General features: G+C 43.4%; 1 long non-coding RNA gene across 1 annotated transcript; it reads right to left on the reverse strand.

Annotated features, from left to right (window-relative positions):
• Positions 1 to 2,731: 2,731 nt before the first annotated feature.
• Positions 2,732 to 4,525, reverse strand: LOC307271028. Its single transcript, XR_013845578.1, has 2 exons — positions 4,170 to 4,525; positions 2,732 to 4,071 (listed from the first exon to the last, which is right to left on the reverse strand). It is a non-coding gene; the product is annotated as an uncharacterized lncRNA (long non-coding RNA).
• Between the last annotated feature and the right edge of the window lie 1,209 nt (positions 4,526 to 5,734).

Below are 5,734 nucleotides of genomic sequence, written 5' to 3' on the forward strand. Positions count from 1 at the left end.
GTAGCCCCACATGGCCGTGAGGACTTGTTGGGGATGAATGCCTTCACTGTTGGTGCAGGAGGGACAAAGCTCTGGCTGCAGGATGGCCCACGAAACAGGGGGTGGGCCATAGGTGAACGCAGCAGGAGGCCTCGGCTGGAGGTGGGTGAGCGCAGCAGGCTTGGGCCGGGTGGAGGACGACAACACCGTGAGCTGAACGGGCCGGTTCGCAGGAGTCACAGGGCCAGAGCTCATCAACAAATAATCTGGAAATATAAAATACACATGTGATCGGTATTGATATGACGTGTGCTATTTGCTTTCCACAGCCAGCAGGGGAAACAAAGTGCTTATGACAACTTACCTCCGCTTCTCACCACGTCTCTTTCCAGCCTCGTGATGGATGTGCTGGTACTGGACCTGAGGCCGGTCTGGCAGAGGGAGGGATGTTGGCAGCGCAGGAGCCTACGGGAATGGTGCGTCAGACAGCACTTTCAGGTGAGGAGTCACCTTGGGTAGTACTGTCGCCCCGTAGTTGGCCTTCTTCTCCTCCCTAGCAGTGAAGGTCGAGATCGACTTGGCGTTGATGTTGGGCAGTGGAATGACGAGACCGCCGAGGATGGGGTCGTCTCGGACATCTTCAGATGCCTCGTCAGGTTGGACTTTTTAGTGAAAGTCTTGTGGCACACGCTGCACTGATGTGTAGGCTTCTCCATGTTTCATCTGGTACAGTAAAACATGAATACATGAGTAAAACTAAAAGCAGATCATTTAGATTGACAATATGTAGCCCTTTATTATACAGAAATGTGCTGTTTGTGTATTAGCCTAGAACAACACGCTCGCCATATTGTTATCTATGTTGTTGTTGTCTTAACAGTCACATTTACCCATGTTAACACATATCCACATCAAATTGACCAAGAAAATGTTGATTGTCACCGGAAAGCACAACACACCTTAATCAGCTTATTATTTCAACGACTCTTGGGTGAATATAGTCATGCCATACACCGTTAGAAAGCTTAGATTGTCATGATTAAAACGAGAGTATCCACGAATAATATGGTTGCTCACAGCAATAATAGTGTTAGCGGTTAACTCGGTTAGCCTTCAATGTAAACAGTCTGGCAAGCTATCGTTACACTACACACATTAATCATCTTATATTTCAACGACCCTTGGATTAATACAGTCGTGCCATACACCGTTAGAAAGCTTAGATTGTCATGATTAAAACGAGAGTATCCACGAATAATATGGTTGCTCACAGCAATAATAGTGTTAGCGGTTAACTCGGTTAGACTTCAATGTAAACAGTCTGGCGAGCTATCGTTACACTACACACATTAATCAGCTTATATGTCAACGGACCTTGGATGAATACAGTCATGCCATACACCGTTAGAAAGCTTAGATTGTCATGGTTAAAACGAGACCATCCACGTGTAATATGGTTGCTCACAGCAATAATAGTGTTGGCGGTTAACTCGGTTAGACTTCAATGTTAAACAGTCTGGCGAGCTATCGTTACACTACACACATTAATCAGCTTATATGTCAACGGACCTTGGATGAATACAGTCATGCCATACACCGTTAGAAAGCTTAGATTGTCATGGTTAAAACGAGACCATCCACGTGTAATATGGTTGCTCACAGCAATAATAGTGTTGGCGGTTAACTCGGTTAGACTTCAATGTTAAACAGTCTGGCGAGCTATCGTTACACTACACACATTAATCAGCTTATATGTCAACGGACCTTGGATGAATACAGTCATGCCATACACCGTTAGAAAGCTTAGATTGTCATGGTTAAAACGAGACCATCCACGTGTAATATGGTTGCTCACAGCAATAATAGTGTTGGCGGTTAACTCGGTTAGACTTCAATGTAAACAGTCTGGCGAGCTATCGTTACACTACACACATTAATCAGCTTATATTTAAACGGCCCTTGGATGAATACAATCATGCCATACACCGTTAGAAAGCTTAGATTGTCATGGTTAAAACGAGACCATCCACGTGTAATATGGTTGCTCACAGACAAAACGGCGTTAGGATGAAGAATATGAAACTTTACCTGTGAGAAATCAACGTCAACAATGGCCGCCGCCAGTGCCGAGATCGTGCATATATGAATAAATTAGATGACGTTTTCCTATCCTCGCTCAATGATTGGTCTGTTGAGCGCCGATCTCTGTACAACATTATACAACCATTGGCTGATCGCTGTACAACTCTGTACAGCATTGTACAACCATTGGTCGGCTGGCGGGAGCTTGGGGACTTGGAGGAGAATTCGCCTGGGAATGGCTCATGACCCCCCAAAGTCCCTATCCTACAACCCCTGGGATCGGATCAGAGGATCACGATCCTAAACGGAGGGCTCCATCTGGTGGCCACTGGTGGGAGGTTTTATTACCAGAAATGTCATGTGCAAGGCCTAGTTTATCAAAATCCACTAGTTTGCTGAATGTTTTGTTTATTATTTTTATAGTTTGAGTTGGCGTAGCTGATGAGATTCATATAATCAAGTGGAAAAGTGTATAATTGTTGTAATTTTTGGGCTGAATTACGAAAAAGAATATGAATGTATTCAGTGCACTCTCACTTTGTCTGGAAGACATCAGAGTCATTCACAGAACTCATTGTTTTCACACAAGGACTTCTAATTGCTTTGGTGTGTTTTGTTTCTTTCCACTATCCCACCCCTTGTGAAACCCAAGCACACAGAGACTCCAAAATACTTTTACAACTTTTATTTTTCACCCAGAATGTGTTTCATTGAAAAGGCAATCCATATAAAAACACAAGTAAACAAGATCTGTTTAGTTAAAAGCTCGCCCACAACGACAAGGTACAGATCTACAGGTGAGAACACGAGAGACAAACATTTACTACCATTTGCAAACATTTAGTTAAACATGGAGCTGACAGACATACACACATCACATACACACAGGCACATAAATAACATCAATAATAATCAAAAACACACACTTGTACTTAAGATACAAATTAACAATTGGCTTGTACAGGCTAAAGTGCAATAATGAACATGATGATCCAAAGACTCAGGTGACCAATCAACAAATAAAGGCTCAAGCCGTTCCTCTCTGTTGTGTTTTTTTGTGTTTTCTTTAGCAAACTTTTGTTAAACATGAAGCAGACAGATACAGGCAAACATCACAAAGACATGAAGCTGACAAACAAACAACACACATGACAAAAACACAGATTATCTGTACATGAACAACCACTGAAGGCTATGTAAACTGATTGTGTTAGATTGGAACTGATTAAGGTTAAAAAGATTGGCCTTGATATTGAACATAGACCAGAACAGATACTACAAAGTGCATTTTAACATCAATATAAATAATAATAAATAAAAAACAAACAAAATAACTTTAAGTAAAACTGCAAAGTGCATTTTTTTAACTATATAAATAGATAGTGCTTGCTGAAGCACTTTAATACACACAAAGAAAGAGACAAACGAACACAAACAAGCCACTTTCTCTCTCCTACAGATGGCACAGGAACAGTGGCATCACAGAGGTAAATTACACACACACACACACACACACACACACACACACACACACACACACACACACACACACACACACACACACACACACACACACACACACACACACACACACACACACACACACACACACACACACACACACACACACACACACACACACACACACACACACACACACACACACACACACACACACACACACACACACACACACACTCCTCCTTCCCAACTCCGCATCCACGACACTCTTAAAGTGTTCAAAATTGTCGTACACCACATTGTCGTAGCCCCACATGGCCGTGAGGACTTGTTGGGGATGAATGCCTTCACTGTTGGTGCAGGAGGGACAAAGCTCTGGCTGCAGGATGGCCCACGAAACAGGGGGTGGGCCATAGGTGAACGCAGCAGGAGGCCTCGGCTGGAGGTGGGTGAGCGCAGCAGGCTTGGGCCGGGTGGAGGACGACAACACCGTGAGCTGAACGGGCCGGTTCGCAGGAGTCACAGGGCCAGAGCTCATCAACAAATAATCTGGAAATATAAAATACACATGTGATCGGTATTGATATGACGTGTGCTATTTGCTTTCCACAGCCAGCAGGGGAAACAAAGTGCTTATGACAACTTACCTCCGCTTCTCACCACGTCTCTTTCCAGCCTCGTGATGGATGTGCTGGTACTGGACCTGAGGCCGGTCTGGCAGAGGGAGGGATGTTGGCAGCGCAGGAGCCTACGGGAATGGTGCGTCAGACAGCACTTTCAGGTGAGGAGTCACCTTGGGTAGTACTGTCGCCCCGTAGTTGGCCTTCTTCTCCTCCCTAGCAGTGAAGGTCGAGATCGACTTGGCGTTGATGTTGGGCAGTGGAATGACGAGACCGCCGAGGATGGGGTCGTCTCGGACATCTTCAGATGCCTCGTCAGGTTGGACTTTTTAGTGAAAGTCTTGTGGCACACGCTGCACTGATGTGTAGGCTTCTCCATGTTTCATCTGGTACAGTAAAACATGAATACATGAGTAAAACTAAAAGCAGATCATTTAGATTGACAATATGTAGCCCTTTATTATACAGAAATGTGCTGTTTGTGTATTAGCCTAGAACAACACGCTCGCCATATTGTTATCTATGTTGTTGTTGTCTTAACAGTCACATTTACCCATGTTAACACATATCCACATCAAATTGACCAAGAAAATGTTGATTGTCACCGGAAAGCACAACACACCTTAATCAGCTTATTATTTCAACGACTCTTGGGTGAATATAGTCATGCCATACACCGTTAGAAAGCTTAGATTGTCATGATTAAAACGAGAGTATCCACGAATAATATGGTTGCTCACAGCAATAATAGTGTTAGCGGTTAACTCGGTTAGCCTTCAATGTAAACAGTCTGGCAAGCTATCGTTACACTACACACATTAATCATCTTATATTTCAACGACCCTTGGATTAATACAGTCGTGCCATACACCGTTAGAAAGCTTAGATTGTCATGATTAAAACGAGAGTATCCACGAATAATATGGTTGCTCACAGCAATAATAGTGTTAGCGGTTAACTCGGTTAGACTTCAATGTAAACAGTCTGGCGAGCTATCGTTACACTACACACATTAATCAGCTTATATGTCAACGGACCTTGGATGAATACAGTCATGCCATACACCGTTAGAAAGCTTAGATTGTCATGGTTAAAACGAGACCATCCACGTGTAATATGGTTGCTCACAGCAATAATAGTGTTGGCGGTTAACTCGGTTAGACTTCAATGTTAAACAGTCTGGCGAGCTATCGTTACACTACACACATTAATCAGCTTATATGTCAACGGACCTTGGATGAATACAGTCATGCCATACACCGTTAGAAAGCTTAGATTGTCATGGTTAAAACGAGACCATCCACGTGTAATATGGTTGCTCACAGCAATAATAGTGTTGGCGGTTAACTCGGTTAGACTTCAATGTTAAACAGTCTGGCGAGCTATCGTTACACTACACACATTAATCAGCTTATATGTCAACGGACCTTGGATGAATACAGTCATGCCATACACCGTTAGAAAGCTTAGATTGTCATGGTTAAAACGAGACCATCCACGTGTAATATGGTTGCTCACAGCAATAATAGTGTTGGCGGTTAACTCGGTTAGACTTCAATGTAAACAGTCTGGCGAGCTATCGTTACACTACA

Source organism: Ammodytes marinus, assembly GCF_949987685.1.
Source record: "Ammodytes marinus genome assembly, contig: scaffold_269, whole genome shotgun sequence".
Taxonomy (NCBI): domain Eukaryota; kingdom Metazoa; phylum Chordata; class Actinopteri; order Uranoscopiformes; family Ammodytidae; genus Ammodytes; species Ammodytes marinus.